Source organism: Eretmochelys imbricata, chromosome 10 (assembly GCF_965152235.1).
Source record: "Eretmochelys imbricata isolate rEreImb1 chromosome 10, rEreImb1.hap1, whole genome shotgun sequence".
Taxonomy (NCBI): domain Eukaryota; kingdom Metazoa; phylum Chordata; order Testudines; family Cheloniidae; genus Eretmochelys; species Eretmochelys imbricata.
In genome coordinates this window covers 77,429,849-77,454,892 of record NC_135581.1, presented here as the reverse complement: position 1 = coordinate 77,454,892, position 25,044 = coordinate 77,429,849, and the positions used below count along the sequence as shown (strand labels likewise).

General features: G+C 43.3%; 1 protein-coding gene across 1 annotated transcript in view; it reads left to right on the top strand.

The window, feature by feature from the left end:
• CHSY1 (chondroitin sulfate synthase 1) overlaps positions 1-25,044 on the top strand; it is a 98,274-nt gene that overhangs the window by 21,203 nt on the left and 52,027 nt on the right. The gene's annotated exons all lie outside the window — the stretch shown is intronic.

Below are 25,044 nucleotides of genomic sequence, written 5' to 3'. Positions count from 1 at the left end.
TCTAAGCTGATGGTTATAAAAATTTGAAAGTTGAACAATGAAATGTAGTCTCTGCTGATGCCAAGCATAAAAATAAAAGTACCTTAGGTCTTCCTTCAGTCTTCTGAAGTTCAGCCATTCTTTCATGAATTAGTATCAATGTAGTGTGAATGTGGGGAGCTATCAAGATTAGTCATTATCTTGAGTACAGTCAGCAAAGGCTTTATTGCTTCGCTGGATAAAAAACTTCAGTAGAATTTCCCTCATCCCAGATTCCTAATTCGGACATGTACTTGTGGAGAGAAGTTGTGTGAAGACTTGAGAAACCATTGGAGAAGGGGGAAATTCTTCGAAAAGTGTCTTGATAGACTTGATAGTATATCCACAATCAACTTGAAATCTAGTCTTTTTTGGATATTACACCTGCCCAAAGGATCCCTTGGGTCTTGCCAATCTTTATGGGTTGGCAGTACCACATTTCTTTTTTAAATGGCTGTCTCATTGTTTTGTGTTGGCTTTTCTCCCAAAGGGGAAACCCTATATAGTCAATTTCACTGCTTCACTGTCTAGGCAAACTTGTCAAATGCACAAAGCAGTTAAACTATAAAGAGAGATTACTACAACAAAGACTAGAATCTTAGGTGGTACTTATAGTAATAGGCACCGTGCTTTCAGGGTTGCTTTTTTAGTTGACTGTATCCCTTTTAATGTCAAGTGAAAATGACCTTTTTAAAAAAAAAAAAGTGAAGAGGGGGATCTGCTTTCAATCCCTCAATCTTTAAAAATAAGTCTTAAATTACTATTTATGTAGCACCAACAGTGTGCTGGGTTTGTCTGGACCTGTGCTACTGCTAGACTGTACCTGTAGTCCTGGGTGCTCCAAAACAATCAACTTTGTAAAAGCCGGTTGCACTAATCTGTTTCCAGGGCCTTTATTAATGCTGTTGGGAAGTCAGCATGGCAAAATTATATACAATAGATCTCTCCATCCTGATGTATCACTAAAACAGCTGCTTTCTAAGCAGCTCTCTTTGCTGGTCATGGTATGCTAGTGTATACAAAGGCTTTAGTAAACTGTCAGTTATATTTTGTTGATACAGCAGGATCGGTTCCTGGCATGTTGTATTCGTATCTTCCCAATTCGTATTCCTGATCTTTTTTTCATTCTTACCCGTACAGTATGCCTCCAACTGAGAGAAGAAAAGGGGAAAAAATACTGAGAAGAATTAAGTCTCTTAAAAAAATAAATCTCCTTCTGCTTCAACAGCTTCCTTTTATAAGGTCACTGTCTGTGGGATACAGACATCCATTAGTGCTGCAGTTTTTCCTTTTTGCTGACTTGGCTGGGATGAAACTTCATGTGCTGTGATGTGTTTAGATGTACAGCTGCAATTAATAATGGGAGCTGAATATCTTAACCCTCCCATATACACTGCACTAAAATGTTTCTGTGTGGTAAGCTAGAACTTGGCTTTGTACTGCAGTGGAGGTTCCAGCCCTCTGGTAGATAAAAGTGGCTGTGAAACAGCAATCTGCAGCACCAGCTCCCTGTCACAAAAAGGAACACTTCTAACACTCTGCTGTGTACTACACTGTATAAGATCTCTACTCTTTTCTCTACATAATCTGCTGTCTACAGTTTGTACCGTCCATCGTATGGAGAACTAGTTGTTCAGGATGTGTCTAGCCTCGTCTCATTTAGCAAGTTTCCTGCTGAAGAGTTGCTGTGAGTTGTGCCCTGAAGCCCTCTGATTTTGAAAATGGAACTTGGTTCTCTAGTCTACTGGGCTGCCACATATCCTTAATTGAGTCTTAAAAGGCTTTAAACACTTAGCACTAATTTCCTGTGTTTAAAAGCTTAGCTGGACTCCTGATGGTGTAAACTTTCATGGTTATCAGCTAGAGACATCTTAAATTTTTGCCAGAAATCCTCATTATCTAAAAGGTAGGCATTTTGTTCTTGCATACCTGGGACACCATGACCTTTAAGTGTCCTCAACTTCTCTGCAAGTACTATTGGGAACTCTCAGAAACCTTGCTGTTAAATTTCATCTGGAAGAGGATTCACTGGTCCTGTTGCACTTAAAACTTAGTTCTACTTTATTTCTTGCTTTAAATTGGATTTCTGCTTGTATTACCACTTGAAGCAAACTGTCAAGAATTGCCTTCAGCTATGTTTGAGCAACTTCACATACAATAATAATGACACAAACTTGACTCTAGTTTTCATTTTCACCAACCGGAAATTTGAGAATCTGGTTAACTGGCAAGTTATGTTACAGATGGTGGTTGTGTTTTGTGGTGTTTTTTTTTTTAAATTTCATTAAACAAAAAATAGCCAAAGTTAGCTTAAATTCAGATATATTGATGATGCAAATGCCTTTTGTGTGTGTGTGTGTGTGTGTGTGTGCACATGTGCATCAGAGGAGATCTACTCACTTAGGTTTGTACACTACATTTAAAGTAGTGTTGGTGTTTTGGTTTTTGAATTAGAGTCGGAGAGGACATTCCACTATCATATTTAGACCCCAAGCCTCCATTTGGATCTGCTAGCAAAGGTTTCTCCAGCCGTGCCAGATCCTATTTGACTGTAGAATGGGGGCCTGAATGCTTTGCTACATGGGGAACTAGTTAGAAATGGCTAATCTAGAATAATTCCATGATAGATACTCATATTCCACACCAAGTGTCTTATTCAGACTTGGAATAAGTGGATTGAACTAATTTTGGAATAAGGCACTGTTGTTGTGGAATAACAGCATCCACACATGGCATTAATCAGGAAGCACTACCTTATTCCAGATTTATTTCTATGTGTAGACAAGCCTTTAGTCTGTGAAGTTGTCAGGGAAAGGGATAGTCTTCACGTATCTGCGAGAACGCAGTTGGTGCTTAACAAATAGGTTGCAGATCTTAGTTAACTATTTTTGAAGCTTAGCAGGTAGCATTTTCCTATTAAATAATATAGGAAGATGATAAATGTCCTAGTAAGAATCTTCTGAAATTTCAGAGGTGAGTTGTCTTCCTCCTGTGCAGTAAGAAGGGTGGGGAGACACACAACTGTGCAAATTCTGACTATTTGGAGTAGCTTTTCCCTTTATACCTTCAGAAATACTGAGAATATACGGCAAATGGATACTTCTCTCCATCCCAGTATGCCTGCATTGGCACTTGAAGTTGGTCTCAACATCTGTTCTAAAAGGCTGAATAAGTTGCTTCATGAATAATAGTGGGCAAGTTTTCATATACATAACTGTAAATCAGTGTGACTGGTTAGAACACTGTTCCAAGAATAAGTTAGTGCTAATGAAGGTACCAGCCCTTATAGGCCTTCAATGGGTTTAATTACTTGGCAGTAACTCCTTTATTTGAATTAAAACTAAATGTTTTGGCGGGTTATGTCACCACTGTATTATTGTGGAATGAAGGAGAGAGTGTTAGTTTGCCTCCACTGAACTGCCTCTGGATTCATAGTGCACTTCAGACAGCCCAGACTCTGCAGCAACATTGTCTGTCTTGGTGGTATAATGCAGTGGTTCTCAGCCTTTCCAGGCTACTGTACCCCTTCCAGGAGTCTGATTTCTCTTGTGTACCCTCAAGTTTCACCTCACTTAAAAACTACTTGCTTACAAAATCAGACATAAAATACAAAAGTGTCATAGCAAACCATGTCTGAAACATTGCTTATTTTCTCATTTTTACCATAGAATTATGAAATAAATTAATTTGAATATAAATATTGTACTTCCATTTCAGTGTATAATATATAGAGCAGTATAAACAAGTCATTGTATGAAATTTTCGGTTGTAGTGGCTTTTTATGTAGCCTGTTATAAAACTAGGCAGATGTCTAGATGAGTTGATGTACCTTCTCTGTGTACCCCTAGGGGTACGTGTACCCCTGGTTGAGAACCACTGGTATAAAGTAAATTCATTGCTTATACAGTGACATTTGCTGGCTTGGGCACTTTAAGGATATGTAGGAAAACAAATTCCTGCCCCAAAGAGCTTACAACCCAAGATCCCGATCCTACCGTGGGGCCCAGAATTTAACAAGGCAGGGTGCTCTGAAAGTGAATCCTTTTTTCTGCACAAAAACTCCAGCTCTATTCCCTGTTTAATGTTACTACTTTTTAAAAAAAAAAACTATATAGAACGTGAATTCCAGTATTAAATACGTGTTTACCACACTACGCACTCAAGGCCCCAGAAAATGCCTTGTTCCTCTTCAGTTGGCACAAGGGTTTTGGGTTTTTTTGTTTTTTGTATCTGCTCAGTCATAAGTCTGCTTTGGTACCCCAAACCATTAGTACTGGCTGCCTTTTGAGATATGCAAACTCTGAGGCAGTGATATCCTGTAATACATTGGCACAGTTGGGATGGGACATGTGGGAGGGAGAGTACTCTGCTCCCCATTAGCATCCCCCCTTTCTTGCTAAATCCAGCTTTTAAAAGTTGATATCTATATTTAGATCCATTAGAATGGATACATATCTATGTACAAAAGCTGAGGGCAATAAAGGGGAAAGTGATAAGAAGTGGGGCTATTGGGGACAAGTAGTGGGGTAGGGAGGCAGAGGGAAGCATGGGGGGACAATTAGATTGGGATGGAATGGGGCATTACAGGGGAGCATGGAAGGAGAGCAGCATTTGGGGTTAGGGCCAACAGGAGTTTTCTAAAAGACACCTACCTATCCACACTAGTAGAAAAACTACATTAGCTGACACAATTCTTTATCAGGTTTCCAAAATGGTGTCTTTTCTTTTGAAGTATGTATGTGGTGGGTGGGTTCTTGAGACCAGGGTTTCCTTTGCTTCTGTTAGCAGTGTACCATGCAGATTTTCATATGGTGCAAGAGATTGTGTTCAGTGGTTCATCAAGTGAATGTTGTAGGCAGAAGAGACCCTGTTTACTTGAGACCTACTGCTGCATGTTATTTTGTGATAGATGCTTGGTACATTCCTTTACGATTGCTGTATTTGTATCCCTGAAGGGTGATCCTGTGCACACTACAGTTCTGCACTAATGCTGCACTATGCACAGGGACTGTACGGGGTTCTGTCTTGAGCTACTTGGATGACCCTTGCTCTATTCTCTGGTAGAAATGTTCTTCCAGTGTAGGGAGACAGAACAGCTTACCAGTTTTTACTAAGCCTCTTTAACTCACTTAAAATCCTTCAGTTGTCTCTACTGATCAGACTTCAGGCATATAGTGGACTTCTTTCACAACAGGGTGAGGAAATACTTTTCAGCTTACTTTTAGATGGGCTAATGCTGTGTGTTCAAGTAAGCTTGAAGGAGTCTAGTTTTAACCCTGACCGCCAAGAAAATTGGGGAAAATGATTCATTTGTACTTTGAGAGGAGTTGTAATCCTGTGTCTGCAATTTTATGAAGTGTTTCAGCAGCAAAGCGTTTTGCAACACCTTTTCCTCACTGCACCTCTGTGATAATTACAATGATCTTCCTCTTGCAAAGGGGTTTAAGTAACTAGCCCAAGGGCACAAAGGGAGGCTCTGTCAGGGCAAGAATTAGAGCACAGGAGGTCCTGACTCCTCCTCATATACTCAAATGACAGCGTCTTTTCTAGTTATTTCAATTAAAATTCCATAGTCAGGGCTGACACTAAGAGAAGCTTGAGCAGACATGTTCTTCCTCTTGCTCTAGGAAACCATGTGTTCTATCAGATCTCTCGGCATCCCTATGATTTAGGGTCCAGACTGCTAGTTGCAAGTTGGTTCCTCAACACAGTTAATGGTAGGATATCATGGCAAACTTGGTCTTCAGTCTAAACATTGTTATCTATCAAATCAAAAAAGCAACTCAGCGGCTCCAGTGAGCAAACTTGTGACATGAGGGGGCGAGGAACCAGCATCTTGTCAGTAGGAGAAGGGTATGAAGCAGGGGGGCAAGGATGAAATTTAAGGAACTGTTAACTAACACAAGTGGTGGAATGGAGTCCAAATAAAAAACATTGAGTTAAATCAGAGGTGGGCAAACTATGGCCACATCCGGCCTGAGGGACTGTCCTGCCTGGCCCTTGAGCTCCCAGCCGGGGAGGCTAGCCCCCGGCCCCTCCCCCGCAGTCCCCCCTTCCCCTGCAGTCACGTCGCTGCGCGGGCAGTGCAGCAGCGTGGCTAGCTCCAGCCGGGCGGCGCGGCTGCCAGACATGCCGCTCTGAGCGGCATGGTAAGGGGGCCAGGGCCGGAGCTGGGGGGTTGAATAAGGGGCGGGGAGTCTCGGAGGGGGCAGTCAGGGGACAGGGAGCAGGGGGCGGTTGGATGGGGTGGTCAGGGGACGGGGAAGGTGGGGGTTGGATAAGTGTGGGAATCCCGGGGGGCCTGTCAGGGGTCAGGGCAGTCAGGGAGCAGGGTGGGTTGGATGGGGGTGGGGTCTAGGGGGAGGGGGGTGGCGGCTAGGGGGAGGGGGCAGTTAGGAGACAAGGAGCAGGATAGAGATGGGAATAGAGTTGCTATAGAACCAAACCTCCTGGGAACTTTCTAAGGGTGAAACCTTCAGTCCTGCTTGTAGTAGCAAATTCGCTAGAGCAGCTGCTCTGATGCTGTAGTCTGCTGAATGCTTGCTGGTTGGCTATTGCAGGATCTGCCTCCTTCCTGCATAACTGCTGCTTCAGGTGACCAGGCTTCTTGCTAAAAGGAAGAATCCGGTTGCTACAGTGGCTCTTTTACAGCCATTTCACATATTAGCCTTTGCTAGAGGCCACAGTTACTATAAGAAGGTGGAGAGCAGATATTTGCCAGCAGGAAAGGAGTTGCCCTCATCAAGGAACTTGGGCTGAGAGGGGGAGCTGCAAAAGGTGTGAACCTTTGATCCACAATGGCTCAGTTGCAGGCAGTCTCTTAGTATTGGGAGCTGAAGATCAGGCAGAAGGGAGCTTGGGAAAGCAATATACGGTAAGCAGGGGTATGCGTTGGGAAATCAGTCTGATTTTTAGAGTTAACTAAACTTGTACAAATGAGTTAGTGTACTCTGGAAGTTATTACATGGTGCCAGCTTCCCTGGCATGTCGCAGATATAATCTGCAAAGCACCTACAGGAATCCACTAACCTTTCTACACCTGGATCATAGAATCATAGAATATCAGGGTTGGAAGGGACCTCAGGAGGTCATCTAGTCCAACCCCCTGCTCAAACCAGGACCAATCCCCAATTTTTGCCCCAGATCCCTAAATGGCCCCCTCAAGGATTGAACTCACAACCCTGGTTTTAGCAGGCCAGTGCTCAAACCACTGAGCTATGCCTTCCCTCTAGGCCAGGACGAATACCTACCAATAAAGCATGTACTTTTAAAGTCCGCAATCTTGGTGCTGTCACAAAGCTCTGTCGTGCACAAAAGTGACAAGACTCGAAATCAAATCGGAGGGAGTTGAATCATGCTGTGGATAACAGGATGACTGTCTATTGAGGGGCCCCTGCCTTCATGGACAACTATGGTACACTGGGTCATAATCTATTGGTAGGTTTCACTGTTGCTAATTCAGGTTTTCACAGCGCATTGAAGCACTGAATGCAGGGCACTGCCAAGAGAGGGTTAACAGGCTGGAAGATTTAAGTAAACATAGACTTAGTAATGGGGATTTACAGTTTATTAAGGCATGATAAGTATTTAGGAAAGTAGAAAGGAGCAAAGGAGCTGTAATTATAAGGTTTAATTTAAAACTAATTATAGCTATGCAGGTGGCTTGTTAATGAGTCATTGAAATCTTGCTTGCCCACCTTTTTATATGTAAGAAAAAAAAATGTATGCTGCCTGTATATTATGAATTTACCAATGTTTAAAGCCTTATGTCCTTGTCACTGCTAATCTTACATTTCCTCCCCCATCCCCATCCACCACACCCTTCTCTGTGTACAACACCATTCCTCTCCTGTCTCATCCTTATTTTCATTGTAAGCTGTTTGGAGCAGGAGACTATCTTTTAGTTGTGTGGGTTGTATAGCACTCAGCAAAAGGGAACCCCATTCGTGCCTTGGGCCTCTGGGGACTATTTTAATACAAATAATGAATAACTGTATTTCAACAAGTAAGTGCAAAAAAAAAATCCTTAACTGCCTCAGTTTCCCACAGTACTGGAAGTGCATGTTAACTGCATAACCAAAGGATGCTTGCTAGTGGCTTTAAGAACAAAAAAGTTGTCTACCATTTGCAATATCCAAGTTTACAAAAAGCTTTGTCACTCAGAAGAAAAGGCTTTGAAAACGTGCATCACCTTAGTTTAAATAAATACCACTTACTTTCCCTCTTTTTAAAACAAACAAACAAAACCCCTTGTAATAACTGAAATGGGCAAGCAAGGTACAATTGTCCTTAAAAGCAAATGTGCACAAGAAACTCTCTTGAGCTACTGTAAACCTTGTATTGTAAGGAAACAAATGTATTTGTATTGAAGGAGTAACTCAGCCCAACTCCTCTTCATTTTGAGCATGGGGCATTAGTCCACCGTTCTGTACAGAGCAGCTTTAAATCCCCTTGCAATGAGAAGTTAATAGGTCCTTTTTCTTGAAAAGCAGTTCAGGAAACGTGGAGGAAAGAGTCAAACGACTGAGCACTATTTTAGTTGTTGGAGTAAGGAACTGCTTGGTTGGCACATGAAGAAAATGACTCTAAATGCTAGTCTTGGCATTGAGGTTTGCAGTCATCTGTTGATGGATGGGGTCTTCCTTGGTGTTGGAACAAAGGGTGGAGAAGTTGAAAGGGATGTATATATGCAAAGAAAATTGTATTACAGCAACTGTACAACTGGGCCTGTGGTAAGATGCTAGTATAGACCAGATCTGAGTGTTTTTACGGCCATGTCCTGAGTATCTGCTTGCGTCAGGGTCTTCTGATATAGAGGTAAGCCATCCCCACTGCCTCCCAAGACCTATGTTCACTAGTGCTCACTGTCATTGCAACCATCCAAGCAGCTACAAGTGGTACATTTTTCCAGCATAGACTAGGTCACGAGGAGAAGAGCGCCATCTCCTTCAGAGCAGCTGACATTGCTGTGATGTAATGCAGGGGTTCTCAACCTTTTCCTTTCTGAGGTCCCCCGCAACGTGCTATAGAAACTCCACAGCCCGCCTGTGCCACAACAACTGCTTTTCTGCATATAAAAGCCAGGCCCAGCTATAGGGGATAGCAAGCAAGGCAATTGCCTGTGGCCCCAGAGCCCCACACCACAGGGGGCCCTGCAAAGCCAAGTTGCTCGGGCTTTGGCTTCAGCCCTGGGTGGCGGGGCTCAGAGTCCTGGGCTTTAGCCCATGCAGTGGGGCTTCAGCTTTCTGATCTGGGCCCCAGCAAGTCCAAGGCTGGCCCTGCTTGGCGGACCCCCTGAAACCTGCTTGTGGTCCCCTCAGGGGGTCCCGGACTCCTGGTTGAGAACCACTTAATAGGAGGGCCACTGCTGTCTGCGCTGGTTGTGAAAAATGATGTAACTGAGCAGTATGGGTTTTTTTAGATACATGCTGGTCATGTGTCAGATCCCACCTTGTAAGCAAAACACTGGGCGGGAGGTTGTGGTTCTTCGAAGGGTGGTCCCTAATTACACACACACACACACACACACGCGCACGCACACACACACACACACACACACTCCCCCCCCCCCCCCCCCCCCCATGGACACTGCTACGAAAAATCAGACTCCGGCACAGGTGCACCAACATTTGGAATATATATGTATTCCAAACGTTGGTGCACATGTGCTGGAGTCTGGTTTTTCATTGCGGTGTCCATTGACCTGCATGTGCATCATGCATTACTTCATGTCTCAGGTGAGGTTATATTAGGCAGTGTGGGTCGAAGCCTCTTCCGTTCCTTCTTACTGCCACATGGTCGGTATCAGAAGTGGAAGGATTGGGTCTCTGTACTGACTCTCTGGAACCAGGGACTGTCAGTGCATTTGCACGGTGGCAAGTTCAAAACTGATAAAAGAAATACTCTTTTCATACAACACAGCCTATGGAACTTACTGCCATGGGATGTCACTGAGGCCAAGAACTTGGCAAGGTTCAATGGGGGATTGGTAACCTACGTGGATAACAAGAATATCAAGAGTTGTTGTAACTAATGCCTAAGTGTTAGTTTTGTTTTTTGTTTTTGTTTTTTAACAGTATATAGAACCTTGTGCCTCATAGCATAAGACCTTTAAGGGTTAATATTAGACCTTTGTGGGGGGGCAAATTATCCCACATCTGCCTAATGAGGTTTCTTGTACCTTCTCCTGAAGCATCACAGACTGGATACTGGACTAGATGGACCTATGTGACTTAAAACATTTTTGATCTCCCTTGAGTTCCTACCTGGTCGGCTGGTCTACATAAGCGGTTAGATAGTTCTATCCATCCTGATATCCTAGCCTGCTGTGCATCATAATAGATGCTAAGAAGGGCTTGTAGGGCTTGATCCAACTCTGGTTGTAGTCCGTGAAGCCTCAGCTCATTTCTGTGAGACTCGGTTTGTCATACCTGTTCCTGGTAGTTGACACCTCAAACAGCTGTTGGCTTGTATGGGGAGTCCAACTGAAGGCGCTTTAGCAACAGTTCCTGTACTGTACTTTGCTTTCAGTCTGCTTTACAATTCAGTTTCACTCAGATTTTAAAGTTAGAAGGAAGTAGTATGCTCCTCCAGCATGACCCGCTACTGAACATGAAACCAGCCATAGAACATTTCACGGTAACTCCTGATTCAAGCCCATAACTTCTAGAAAGAGATCCCATTCTTGATTTTTGGTGCTTTTTCTTTTCCTTGTAGAAAACACTGATAGAATTGCTTGTCTGGCACTTAAGAAACCTGAGCTGCTCTAGCCCGGTCAACAGTTTTGCAGGTGGAGAAACTCAAATGAGACGGAGAATAACTGAGCTTTACAGTGTGCCCTGAAGCTCAACAAACTTTGCCTTCTGCAGACCAATGAAGGAAGAGTTCCAGAATAGAGGTTGCTTTGTAGAAAATGCCTTGCTAGTGGTCATTTGACCTTTTCAGCTGGGGAGCTGTTACCAACTACAGCAGTGTTGCATGAAGAGTGAGGAAAGGGGAAAAATAACTTGTGACACTGACCCCTGGAGTAGGACATGTTAAACAGTTGGAGCTTATCTAAACTTTATTTCTGTCTGTGCAATAATGGTGACTTCACAGATCTACAAGAGGCTCATATTAATCAAATAACTACCCTGCACAGACCCACATCTAGGCCCTTTGGAGGAAGCAGTTTGGCAATACGTCAAGCTAACAGTAAAAAATAAGAGATTATAACACAGACCTACTCAAATTGAATGCATAACTGATGGCCACATGTATTCTGCTGTATCAAAGGTCAGGCAGACAGCTGAGTGCCACAGGGACAAATTGTTAATGTAATCCAGCTAAAACAGTGGACAGTTCAGACTGTGCTGTAAACAGATACGGGTTGGGATGTGATTTTTAGCTAGCCGATTTTTGAGGAAACGTGAGACAAAGCAATCTTTGTTGGAGTCTGCTGCAGAATCTCTCACTACCAAACACTTTATCGTGTCAGTTAGTCTATGGTGGGTGATACATTACAGTAACAGGTTTGTTACTGTGCAGAACTGCTGCTGTCTTTAGCTGGAGAAAACTGACCTTTGAGCGTTGCTTGAAAGGGTTTAATGCTAAACTTGCTAAGAAAGCCCTTTTAGGGGAGAACCCTGAACTTTCAGCTGAGCGATACAGCCCTAGGATATGAGAGTTTTTTGTTATACCTTGTAACCTACTGCAGAAACAACATGCTTAGGTGAATCTTCTGCATCCCTGAACTTGCTCATGAACAGCAGCAGAGAGAAAAGCATCGAGTTTCTACCATGGAAAGTATTTCTTAAAGTTACAACCACCGAATAGCCTTTGAAATACTATTGTGTGTATTATATAAAATGCTAGAACACGTGTATTAGTGTGTTTTCTACACTCTGTACAGGTTCTGGTGTTATCCAGCTGATAAACTTATCACAGTTGCAGTTTATCACTCCCTTTGGCCCACCCAACCTGCACTTTGTCTTTTAACATTCCAATACTACCAGACAGCTCTTGGAGGTAGGCTGGTTTTTTTGTTCGTTTGTTTTGTTTTGGGGGCGACAGGAGGAGGAAGGGGCAAGGGAGGATGTAAAATCAACCTATCAGAAAAGCTTCCTGCATCTGTCCCAAATGTGGAGTTTTTCCCCTCAAAGTCCCCCCTGTCCAAGGCACAGGCTACACAAGATCCATTTGCTACCAGTAACAGATTTTACATACATAAAACCCACCACAACTTTAGAGTCTGGTCTTAAGTGCTGAAGGGCTAGAAAAGGGCTTTATCCCACTGCAAAAGGGAGAATTCCCAGCTGGCCAGCTAGCTATACATTGCTTGATTCTAGCACTGCAAGGGCCCAAGAAATTGGGCTTTAAAGTCATGCCAGTTTTATGTACATAATAGCTATTTTAGGTCTCTTTTTGAAGTTTTTATGACTCCTTCCAAGCCCTACACAGTTGGAATCATGATGACTAAGGCTTTGCTGGCAGATGGATACAAGAAATAATTCCAATTTAAAAAAAAAAATTAAACATTCCATGAAGTTTTTCTGTAGCATAAGCTTATCCACACAAGGATCATGTGCTATGAAGATTTTGGGCAGAGGATCAGCTGGTGCAAGGGAGCATACCTCTGTCTGTTTGGAGCTATGCCCGTGTAGAGCAGCTGAGGCTCTGAGCCTTTATCAGGCCTCATTTGGGATGACCTGAATAGCTCATTTGTAGCTCTGCCACTACTGTGCAATGTGACCATCCTAAATTCATGCCGATAAAACATTTATACACCAATTTTGGGGGGGAGGGGCAGTAGGGTGACCAGGTGTCTGGTTTTTGAATGGAACACCCGGTCAAAAAGGGACCGCTGACCGGGCCATTAAAAGTCCGGTCAGCGGTGCTGCGGCGCTAAGGCAGGCTAGTGCCTCGGGGAAGAGGTGGGGCTAGAGTGTTCAGTTTTGTGCAGCTAGAAAGTTGGCAACCCTAAGAGGCAGGGACTGTATTCCCTTTTATACCAATCTATTTCCCATTACGTATATGGTAGAGAAAGCTTAATTCAAATCTGCTGAGGCATAAGATGCTGTAGAAAGAGCAACAGAAGAATTTAGGGGTAAAACTTTTTAATATAAGGAAACCGTGAAAAATGATACTTTTTATGAGGTGAATGAATGAATGATAGACCCACCACTGATCAGCCTGGCCAGTGAGTGTTGGTACAGCTGGATGCAGAGTGTGAGAAATGGCACAGTGGGAGTCTTGAGTGATTGATCCAGCTGCAGTACACCTTACTCTGCTGCACCTAAAGCAGGGGTGGGCAAACTATGGCTGCGGGCCACATCCAGCCCGCGGGACCGTCCTGCCCAGCCCCTGAGCTCCTGGCCGGGGAGGCTAGCCCCTGGCCCCTCCCCCGCTCTCCTGTCGTGGCACCGCTGCAGGGGAAGCGCGGCTTGCGCCTGCCCACCTCCCAGGCTTTCGAATAAGCCAGTCCTGCCGCTCTGAGCGGCCTGGTAAGGGTAAGGGGGGAGGGCAGGACGTCCTGGGGGGCAGTCAGGGGACGGGGCGGTTGGATGGGGCAGAGGTTTGTGGGGGGGGGGCGGTCAGGAGCCGGAGCCGGGGGGGGTTGAATGGGGGTGGGGTCCCAGTGGAGACAGGGAGCAGGGGGGGTTGGATTGGGGGGGGCAGTTAGAAGGCAGGGGGGATTGGATAGGCATGGGAGTCCTGGGGGGCCTGTCAGGGGATGGGGGTATGGAAAGGGGTCGGGGCAGTCAGGGGACAGGGAGTGGGGGGGTGGATGGATGGGGTGTGGGGTCCTTGTGGGCAGTTAGGGGTGGGGGGTCCCAGGAGGGGGCGGTCAGGGGACAAGGAGCAGGGAGGGTTGGATGGGTTGGGGGTTTTGAGGGGGAAAGTGGGAGGGGGCGGATAGAGGGCGGGGGCCAGGCTGTTTGGGGAGGCACAGCCTTCCCTACCCGGCCCTCCATACCGTTTCGCAACCCCGATGTGGCCCTTGGGCCAAAAAGTTTGCCCACTCCTGGCCTAAAGAGAAGAGAGTTCTGGACCGTGGACCTACAGCCTAGAACTTGAGATATCTGTTGCAAAGATTCAGTTCTCTTTCCATCATAAGTTGTCCATAAGCATCATTAAGGCCAGATAGCGGGCCTGGGATCCACCCGTGAGCATGCAACCAAGTATGTATGCACACCTAGGGATCATCTGAACTCTAAAAAGTGGAGGCTAGAGTCTGAAGAAGAAACTCTGCAGGCTTAGAGTACTTATTCTGTTCATGTCCTGGGAGCAGAAAGGGCATCTGCTCTTTAAACAATTGTAAAACAATAAAAACCAGCAACTGAAAAATGGGACTCAAGTACTATTTGAAAAATACTAATAGCAGGATTGTTAGCATATATGTACCTTCGTTTTCAATAACAGGGCATTATTCTGAGATCTTTAACATGACGTGCACAGTTGCAAGCCCCCTCTGTTAAACAGGAGTGATTAATTAACTTTGTTTTGCTTAGAAGTCAAATTAGCAATTAAATTAATCACTGAATGTTTCCTGCCAGAGAGAATAAAAGGGAAACTTCACCTTCTCTGGGCAAAATGTAGTTCCCAAGGAATTTGAGAAGCAAGTGAGCAAAACCGTTCCAAAAATGTGGCCGATCAGACATTCAGCCACCCGAAAAGGAAAGAGACAGGAAGTGAGACAGATTTAAAAAAAATACAGCTGAGTGGAGGAAATGACTCGTCCTTTGAGAAGAAATCTATATAAGGCACATAAGGCAGACTATTCTTTGTGGCTTTGAGTAATGGAAAAGAAAACATTAAAGAACAAGCAAAGAGCACCCTGTATATCTTACAGGGCAGCTCCAAGTTAATGTTTTAGCCCTATCCATCTGAGATGGAAACCTGAACAGAATTTGGTTACTGCTGTTAGGACTTCTAATTTTTAAAAAGATATTAATCTCACAGTTGACTGAAAAACATTGTTTTTAAAAAAGCCAAATGTGTTTACAGAAAGTATGCAGTGTTGTAGCCATGTTGGTCCTAGGGTACTGAGAGACAAGGTGGACGAGGTAATATCTTTTATTGGACCGACTTGCGTTGGTAAGAAAGACAAGCTCTTCTTCAGCTCTGTAAGCTTGTCTCTTTCACCGACACAAACTGATCCAATGAAAGATATTGCCTCACTCACCTTGTCTCTCTCCTAATGAAAAGTATCATTTACTGTGTGACTTGGATAATGGGATGCAGCTGCCTGTCTGAACCCAGGTCACACTGATAGCAAGTGAAAGTGGATGGTAACCAACAGTTATTTGGTGTCCTAAGTCAATAAGATGCTCTGTCCTGTTCAGAGGGAACAGTTCTTTACACCAACACTGGCACCTTCAGAGAAAGGGGTTGCATTGGCAAGGAGAATGACCCCAGGACTGAGCAGGGGTGATCTGAGGAGAGTTGTTCTGCACCTAGTCAGTGCATTCATGAAGAGATTCAGGTTCTGGTGCAGTCATTTGTCATGTTTTGGGACAGAGTGCTCATTTAAAAGGAAGAATACGAACAGATGTTCCTCGCTTACAACAGCTACCTCGTTTAAGGTACCCCAGTGTTAATCCCAAACTGGGGCACACCATCATGCTTTAAACAGGCACCAAGTGATAACCAGAGGTATCTTTCAGATGGTCTTGAACACCACACTTCAGGTGATATTCATTTTCTGGGCACAGGCAGGCGCAAGGCGTATGTGCCTCTATTTGGATATATCAGGTGTGATTGCCCTTTTGCTGGACTTCTGCTCAAGGGGGTGAATTTGAACAATGATGAGTTCTAAAGGGTTCTTGTCTAATTCCGGACTATAGGCCAGATACCCAGCTGGGGCAGAGAACTGTTTTGTACAGTTGGGGGAGTCCAGCCATTCCCCAATGCCAAAGAAGCTGAGCACCAGGGATCATTACAATTCTGTGACCATGGCCTCTTTACCTCAGGTGTGCCCTGCACTTCCTGCAGGGAGGGGTGGCAAGGTGGCATAGAAACACTATGCCACCCAGGGTGGGCCTACACAGAAGGGCTGACTAAGCCAACTTTCTGCCAGTGGCATGGAGCGCAGCTGCCCTCATGCAGGAAGGATCTGAGGCATCTGTGCAAAGAACTAATAATTGCATGGAATCAAATCACCCTTGAATATGATTCTCAAAGACTGTTGCTACAATACAGTGAATTTGTTATAGACAAACTTTACCTAATTACTGCCTAAAAATGCCTTACATAGTAAATTGAATCACAGTGGTCGAGCATTTACCCACACAGAACATTTTACTGTTCATGCATTTTGCCCAGAGGTGGGGCGGAGCACTCCCCATTTTAAGGTTGCAAATGGCATTCACTGAGATATTTCAGCAATAGAAAAAGACAGTATTTTAATTAAGCAATGTGGTTCATTAAACATAACTTATTGATCTGATTCTTTTAGAACTATGTACAACCTATTTCACCCAGGTAGAAAAATTAGACCTACTGGTAAACCTAAAATCCTGCAGTTTTTATATATATGTAAAATCTGTTACTGGTAGCAAATTGTTCTTTCTTACTGTGTGCCTTGGACAGCAGGAACTTTGAGGGGAAAACTCTTCCATCTGTCCCAAATATGGAAACACTTATGGCTTGGTTTTACACCCTCCCCACCAGGGGTAGGGGTTTCCAATAGCTGTCTGGTATATTAGTATGTTTAAATTTAATAGCCAGAGTGCAGGGGAGGTGGACAAAGGGGAATGATAAATTGCAGATGTGATAAGTTTAGCATCGGGGTAACACCACCACACGGGGAGGGTGTAGAAAAATACAAGAACATTTCAAAAGTCTGCTAGATAGTTGTAACTTGAAGAAATACTTTCCACTGTAGAAACTGGATGCTTTTATGTCTACTGATGTTCATGAGTGAGTTCAGGGATGCGGAAGTCACCCAAGAATGTTGTTTTCCCCAGTAGGTTATGAGGTACGGCAAACACTATCTCATGCCAGCACTGGGTCTCTTACCTGAACATGGACCTGTGATTTTGAAAAGACTTGTTTGGTGGTTAAATTGGATACAGTTTGCAAATCTGTTAATTCCTTTGTCTGTGTTAGCTGCTTTGGCTTTAGTGGTTGGGTAGCTTCTACTGTTTGACTACTGCACTCCACTGATAGCTTGCATTATTTATGCACTTCCAATTCAGAAGTGCTAATACAAGTATTAACAAAAGGTATTTTGAGCATGATAGTTAAGTTTAAAATGCCTCCTTTATAATAAGAAAGAAGTATCTCTAAAGGGAAACCTGTCTGACTTTCATATAGCTACTCTGTACCAGTTAACTGGTGTTGGTATCTATATAATCTTTAATAAAAACCCGGTACAATATTTTATGCACTGTAGGTGCATGAATATCTCGTGTTAAATCCAGATCCATGTAAAGTATACCGATGACATGCATAAATCACAAAATGCTGTCCTATTGAATGAAGTGGTTATGTCAAGATTAGTGGTCTCAGACTTGACCTGTAAAAGGAAAAAGCTGTAGAGTAACTACAATAAATGAACAAACTCCAAGAAAATGGGTAGCTCCAAAAGCATCCCCAGAAAAAGGACAGGTAGCCTAATGTGATTCTTTTTTGTATGACAGAAAAGTGTAAAATTGCTTCAGCCAAAATGCATGATCTTCAGCTTGCACCTCACTCGAAATCCGAAATGAGAGTACAAGATTCTCCTCTTCACTGTTCCCTTAAGTGTTTTATCTAACCTATTTTTATACACTTCAGAGGCCTCTTCTAGTAACTCGTTCCATTACCCACATAAGAAATATTTTTTCCTAACGTCCTAACCAAAATTTTTCCTTGTTTAGATTCAGGCTGTTTCTCCTTGGTACATCTGTCGACCGTTCCTCTCTTCTAGATTGCTGTTTAAAATAGTTGTAAACAGTTACAGTATGTCATCTTCTGTCTCTTTTCTAAACTGTACATAGCAGATTACCTTAATCTTTCCTCCATCCCTCTTTTTTCTAAACACTTCGATCATTTTTGTTGCCTTCATAAAAAAAATTCCCCTAGTTTTCTTGGTTGTAACGGATGTGAAGATCAAAATTCTTTGCAGGGCTGAAGGAGTGGCTGTGTATATATGTAGTATTACTTCCCTGTAGCTATAAGTGATGCTACTATAAGCATATCTAGAATAGCAGACCTTTTTTTTTTTTTATTGCAGTACTATATGATGGACTGACATTTAAATTGCTTCAGTTTCCTGGATCACACTTTCTACCTTTTGTACATCACTTCTCCTTCTGTCCTTTGGTACATTCTCTGTGTTCAACAAATTGTCCAAAATATTTGAGTCTTTTTGTGAACTCTGGGACTAGACGATATACATCCATTGAGTTACATGGATGAACTCAGTTGAAATCTGTTTTAACTCTTCTCGTGAACCTTTTTTTTTTTTGACTCTACTAATTTTTCCTTTTTATAGGAAATGTAGGTGAATACTTTTACCACCTTGTCATTATCTTCAGTTTCCTTCTTTTCACTTATCAGCCTTTCTATAGAGCTTTCCGTCTCCAGAGGGATTTATAAAAACCTGCTTCCTTTGAACTCGCTGAGGTTTCATGTTGCAATTGTTTTTGTCTCCCTAGCCTTGTTCTTGCAAACTTTCACTCATATCCTGTATCCTTGCCTTGCTAACTTTCTTCCCCCACTATCCCTTCCCACTCAGGCTTTTATGTCTGGGATTTTTAATCATCCCTCTGAAACTTCTATACTGCAATGTATGTCCAGGGTTAGTAGAACTCGAGTGAGCAGACCCTGGGTTTGTTAACCTGGAGCATCTACACGCATTACTCCAGGTTAGCAATTGTTGAACCCTGGGACCCAACCTGGGATTCCAGCATCTACACTGCATTATTCAGGCCCAAGTCCAGCTGCCCATATCCCAGACTTCCTAGCACCCTCCTAAAATGTGGTTACTCTAGCCCTTTGTTCATGATGCAGTGTGGGAAAACTTGGCTGTCCAGAGGACAAAGAAATTTGGCCTGTGGGATTGTGGGCTACTTCTGGTGGCCTCTATGCTGCACTCATGCTCTGAGACCGTTCCACTGGAAAGCAGTAGGACTTGAACCCCGAGTCCCAGCTTAACTCGGGCTCAGACCCTGGGTCCGAGACCTGGGTTAACGTGTGTGTGAATATATAGACAGAAGGGAGGTTAGGCTTGAGCCTGGCCTTACATTGCAGTCTGGACATACTCTAAATGTCTTGTGTCTTTTTCTGGTCTAGTCAAATTGCTTTGCTTCTCTTCTTGTGCTTCATATTCTGCTCTGATTTCACTTTTATATGCATCCCTTTTACCACTTCTTACTTTCACCCATGGGATTCTGTCTGTTAATTTAATTTCCCACTGCCTGTCTACCCTCTTCTTTAATATATTAACATTAGATCTCTAGGTCATTACTTCCTGCAGGTCAATATTTAATCATAAGTAGAATTAACATGACGATCAAACTTTTTTCAGTGACAGCCCATATTGTTTCTAGTGAGGGTTATTTCTGAAGGGTTTGCTATATTAAAAGCATTTCCCTCTACTTAGGGAGGCTTCTTGAAAAGGGTAATTTATTGCCTTTTCTATTGGCATAAGAAGATGGTGCACAAAAGCTTAGCTCTTTCAAACTGAAGCTGAACGAATATTTGAGTACTTCACAGCTTAGAATTATTGTTACATAAATCTTAAGTATCGGTACTTCAAAAATGTCAAAGATATAATAGGTTTTGTTTGTTTGGGGGTGGGAGGAAGATTGCCTAGAGGGATCAGACAGCATGACCCTCCTTTCTTAAGTAATGCTGAGGTCACTGCCAAATCACTGGATCCTGAGATTTTTGCCATTTACTTGCTGGGCTCTGGCAAACATTATCAGCAATGTTCTACTTGACTACACAAGCCCACAACAGCCCTTTGTGTGTGTGCTGTCCAATAGCCTTCATTAATATTGTGTTTCACACTTTTCTCCTTTTAGGTTGTGTCCTGGGAACCTTAATTCTCTTCAAGGAGACTTCCCTATTCAGGCTGAGATGTTAAATCTTGTGTGAAGTTCAACTTTCAGTTGGTGGCAGAGCAGAGCTGCTTTTAATTAAAACTCCTTGTTTCAATGTTTTTGGCATTTTTCCCCTCTCCTTAAATTTCCCCTGCTTTATACTAGTCTCCAAAGGGCAGTGCCGCAGTAAGGTAGTGTCTGAATATCATGCTGAGCCAAGAGTTTTGTGTAGTCTAATGGCTTAATATCCTTTCTTAAAGAGGTTTGCTTGGGGCTAGGCAAAGTGAAAGTGGATGGGGGGGGCGAGGTAGAGACATGTCTGCTTTTTCTGGTGTTGCTAAAGATGTTTAGGAAAATATGTAAGGGGTTGTCATGGATCTAGAGGGGCATGCTTTGCCTCTGGCTTTTAGACAGCCTCTCTAGGAGGGTACCCCTTTTAGTGCTAGGCCCTGTGCCTCTGTTAGCCCAAGATTAGGACACTGACTTCAGTACCCCTGTCTCTTGCCATGGCTGTTCGAATGAGTTCAAAAGAGCTTCAGTTCCTGTTAGAGACTTCACCTTTCTGGGAAGCAACCCAACAGCCATTGTTTTGTAGCAAAACAGGACAGCCTTTTCAAAACAAGTCAGCGCTTTAGTTACCTGGAATATAGTGTTTAAGGATTCTTGGGTTAGAATGGAAAAGCAAAGCTTATGAGAGTCCATGTTGGCAGTATTATCTGCTCCCCTGGTCCAGAGCCTCCAGGATTTCATCCATATCTCTCTCTCGCCTTTGCTTAGTCGGCAGAGTTCTTATGTTCATGTTTTCACACCTCAGTCCTTTGTTTCCAGTTGCAGTCAGACTACTTTTGCATGTTCTCCTTCCCTTGGCTTTTCCCATTTATATGTTGACAGTTCTTGATTATTGTTCATTCCAGCCAAGACCTGCCTACTGGAGTCTTCTCCAGTTTCCTTTCCCAAGAAAGAAATTAACTCCTTTACACCCAGTAGGTAACAGTAAAATGTGAGTGGGAAAACTCTGTCAAATTTTTTTCATAAATTTCAGAAATTTTCGAACAGTCTTCACAGAATTGATAATGTTGGACTTCTCATTATTAAGGCTTTACTCCTCTATCATGCCCTCTCCCTATTGGTAGCGTCTGTTTTATTATGAGTTGATTTTTATATGCCAAACTGTGCTGTGTATATGAGATGTTTGGCTTTTATGAAAGCTGTGGTCCGTCAAGAGATCTGTATCAAGAGATTTGAGATGAGTGGACAAACAGATAGTGTTAAGAAATAAGAAATGATGAAGGGAAGTATTGAAAAAATTGAAAAAAGCTGATGGCTTATGCATAAGTGATGGGCAAACAGGCTCCTTACTGAAGGATCTCTTGAATGTACAGACCAGCTTTTGTTTGATCAAGATGCGTGGAAAGATAAGGTAACTCTAGATACAGCCGTTTGAGAAGAGTTTCTCAAGTGGTAGGGAACCTGAGAGCTGGAAAAATGACTACTCTCCTAGGAAGAATTCTTAATAAATAAGATACATGGATGGCAAGGGTCCCTTAGAAAAGGAAAGACCCCTCTGCTTCCTAGGATAGTGCGCTTACACAGACTTTGCCATGGTGGAAATATGACGGCTGCTTTCCTGACTAATATAGTGCTAAGCAAGCTGACACCTGTCCATCTCAACAGTAGTTGGGCATATAATAGAGGGTCTCCAGAGCAACTTGACCTCAGAGATTGACCTGAGATGCAGCATGCTAGGAAGAGAGATGAGACTTGAACAGCCTGGAAAAAGTTAGAAACATTGACATTTTATTTCCTGATTTCAAATATTTGGGCCCACTGAGGCTGGAGGGCATGTGTGCATGGTTGGAAGGGGCATTCTGGTTCTATTTAAGACACTGTTAGGCTGTTGAATGGTTTCTGGGACAATTCACTGCAGTCCATCCCAAGCAGAAACAAGTAGTTGGATGACCTCCAGGGAGTAGTAACAAAGGTGGTTCTGCAATTAAGCCAGGCTTGGGCTTTCTGTCCAAGGTCCTAGACTGAATCATGCTTTTCCCACTAGTGCAGTCATCCTGAAGTCTGCGGGTGACAGACTGGTCTTCAACTTCCGATACTATTACCAAATGGTTACGCTTTCTAAATGTCAGTGTAGCTGGAGAGAGAGACTCCATAGGGTATGTCTGCCCAGGGCTAACGGGGCTTGAGTCAGCTGATCTGTGTTAGTGAACACTTGAGTGTCTAAATTGTACTTTCACACTGTGTTAAGACTTTTGTAAGCTGTGCTTGAAACCAGGGCTCTGGCATCCACACTGCATTGTGCAGACCTGAGTCAAAGTAACCATATCCCAGAGTACCTAGGTCTCCCCTGCCAAAATGTGGTTTCTCTAGCCCTAGGACTGTGGTGCACCGAAGGGAAAACATTATTGCACACCCTCCATGTTACAGGAAGTTTGAAGCACCCTGCTTTGCAAAAAGTTTGATCTGTTCACTCTCCACCGCGACCCCCAGGAGGCTCTCTGATAATGTGCTTGGAGATGGGTGATCAGAAGAGAATGGGTTAACGCTAATCTGAGCTGCTGCCGTTCACAAAGGAGGGGAGCGGCTTCCATTTTCAATAGAGTGGATTATGGATTGTTTTGATAGAGAGGACTAAAGAAGTTGTCCCATGGAATTGTGGGATACTTCCAGCTCACCCCCAGGACCCAGCTCAAGCGGGGCTGCATCTGCGCTGCAAAGCAATAGGGCTCAGACCCTGGGTCCCGGCTTAACTCGAGCTCGGATCCTCTAGCCCTGCAAGTCTGGGACCATGGGTCTGAGCCATTGGTTAGCAAATTGCAGTGTAAATGCAAGGGGGGTTGGCTTGAGCCAGGGCTCAAGCAGGGGCTTATGTTGCAGTGTACACATACTCTTGAGCCCTTTCCCTCTGCCTCCCTATATTTTAGGTTGTGCTGTAGAAAGTGACTTTTTTGGTACAAATCCATTTTTGTTAATTGGCTACCCTTTCTTTTGATATGACTCTTCAGCTTGTTGAAGACCATCCTCCATCAGTGGCTCTCATTTACTGAGCCTTCAACATAAGTAAGAGTGAATTTCTTTCCTATTGTTTGGGGTCTAACATTTCTGTAGTAATGGTGTGTCATCCCGCACCACCTCAGTAAAGAATTACATGTCACTTAATGTCATATTGCAGAAGGTGTGGTGCTTTTCTGAGCTCTGATCTTACTCAAACATCTTATCTCTACCTAGACCTGTAAATAGCTCTGAATAAAGTTGATCCATCTGAGCCATCCATCTCAGAGTAGCAGAATGTACTGTTTTGGTTTGTTTGAGCATTTTTGTATAAGAATATTTCTCTGCTTGCACTGTGTCTAAAGGATGTCTTAAAATACCATCTTCGCTTTGGGGATTTTTTTTTTTTTTTTGGTGAGAGGATTTAAGGGTAAGTTCCTCCTTTGTTACCTACTTTCCATCTAGAATTGTAGCTCCTCAGCAGTATTTACAGTAACTGGAAGCGTTCAGCGAGTGGTGCTCTCCTTTTCTGCATCTCCAGAGCACAGAGATAAACATGTTTGTACTTGAATGTGACGACACCATGGAAAATAATTGTTGATCTGATTATCTCAACTGAGATGGAGTTTGACTTGTGTGCTTTATGGGTGATCATCTGCCCCGGGCTGCTAGGACTTCGGTGAAAGACTAAGTTCTTTGCAAAAACTTTCCATTCTGCAACCAGTCAGAGGATTAAAACAAGCCTGGACAGCAGACAAAAGGGCATATATCATTTTACATGTCAGACTTTTGACATGTGTGGACTTCCAAATAATTCTAAGATTACCTGTTTTCTGTCTCTAGATTTTATTTATTTATTTTTGTTGGTTGCTTGTTTAAACAGTATTTGCTTACGAAGTGCTTTTTTTCCCATGCAAAAATCTGCTTTTATCCTGAGAATTAGTACTATTGAATACTTTCTCAATTTTAAAAACCTGAAAGGAAAATTGGCTTTTACTAATGACTAGTTAGAACTGTGCAGTGGACAACTCGTTTTTCCCTCTTAAAAAGCAAGCATTCAGTAAAATCAGTAAATACCTATATGAAAGGTTAGGAAGAAATTGGAGTATGAGATATCATGCCATGAAACAAATGTCAGTAGCATTAAGGAGCACTTTGTAAGACCTAGTATAATTGTTCACAGTGAAGATGTGCTAACATGCTGCTCATTCCATAAATATTTCTTGTTCAGGAAAATGCATTGTTTACAACTATGGCTGAAAGTGGTAGGGTTGCTAAAGTTGGACTGGTATTTAACCTGTTGTGTACAAAATAACTTAAGAAGAAAGTGCAACTTTGGAATGTTGTGTTTTTCTGTTCCTGGAGATGACAGGGAACCATGGAAATAGTTCCAAGTAACCAGTGCAGAAACATTTTATTCCAGCGCTTCATACCAAAACTCTGAAAATTACTAAGCAGGTACCAAGCATAGTTGCTGCAAAAAGCAAGGGAAAAAATTAAAATGGACTAAGTGCAAGGTGGGGACGGTAGGAGGTAATACACTAGTTTATATAGTCAAAATCAATAGCATGGTTTTGAGTGTATCCTTTCCTTCAACCCACCCTTGGGGCCTGATCCTACAACCACTTGTTCATATGAGTAGTTCCATCAGTGTCAATGGGACTACATATGCAGGGTTGGGCATTGATGTGGCATCTGACCCCCATTTTAAGCCTAGACTCTGCAAAGAAAACTGGATCTGTCTACACTGCAATTAAAAACCCACAGCTGGCCCATGCCAGCTGACTCATGGGGCTTGGGCTATGGGTTTGTTTCACTGCAGTGTAGACTTCTGAGCTTGGGTTGCAGTCTGGGCTCTGGGACGCTTCCACTTCACAGGATCCTAGATCCGGGGTTCCAGCCTGAGCCTGGAAATCTGCACTGCAGTGAAACAGCCCACCTCACGAGCCCAAATCAGCTGGCACAGGCCAGCCATGAGTGTCTAATTACAGTGTAGATGTACCCTGTATGGTCAGCC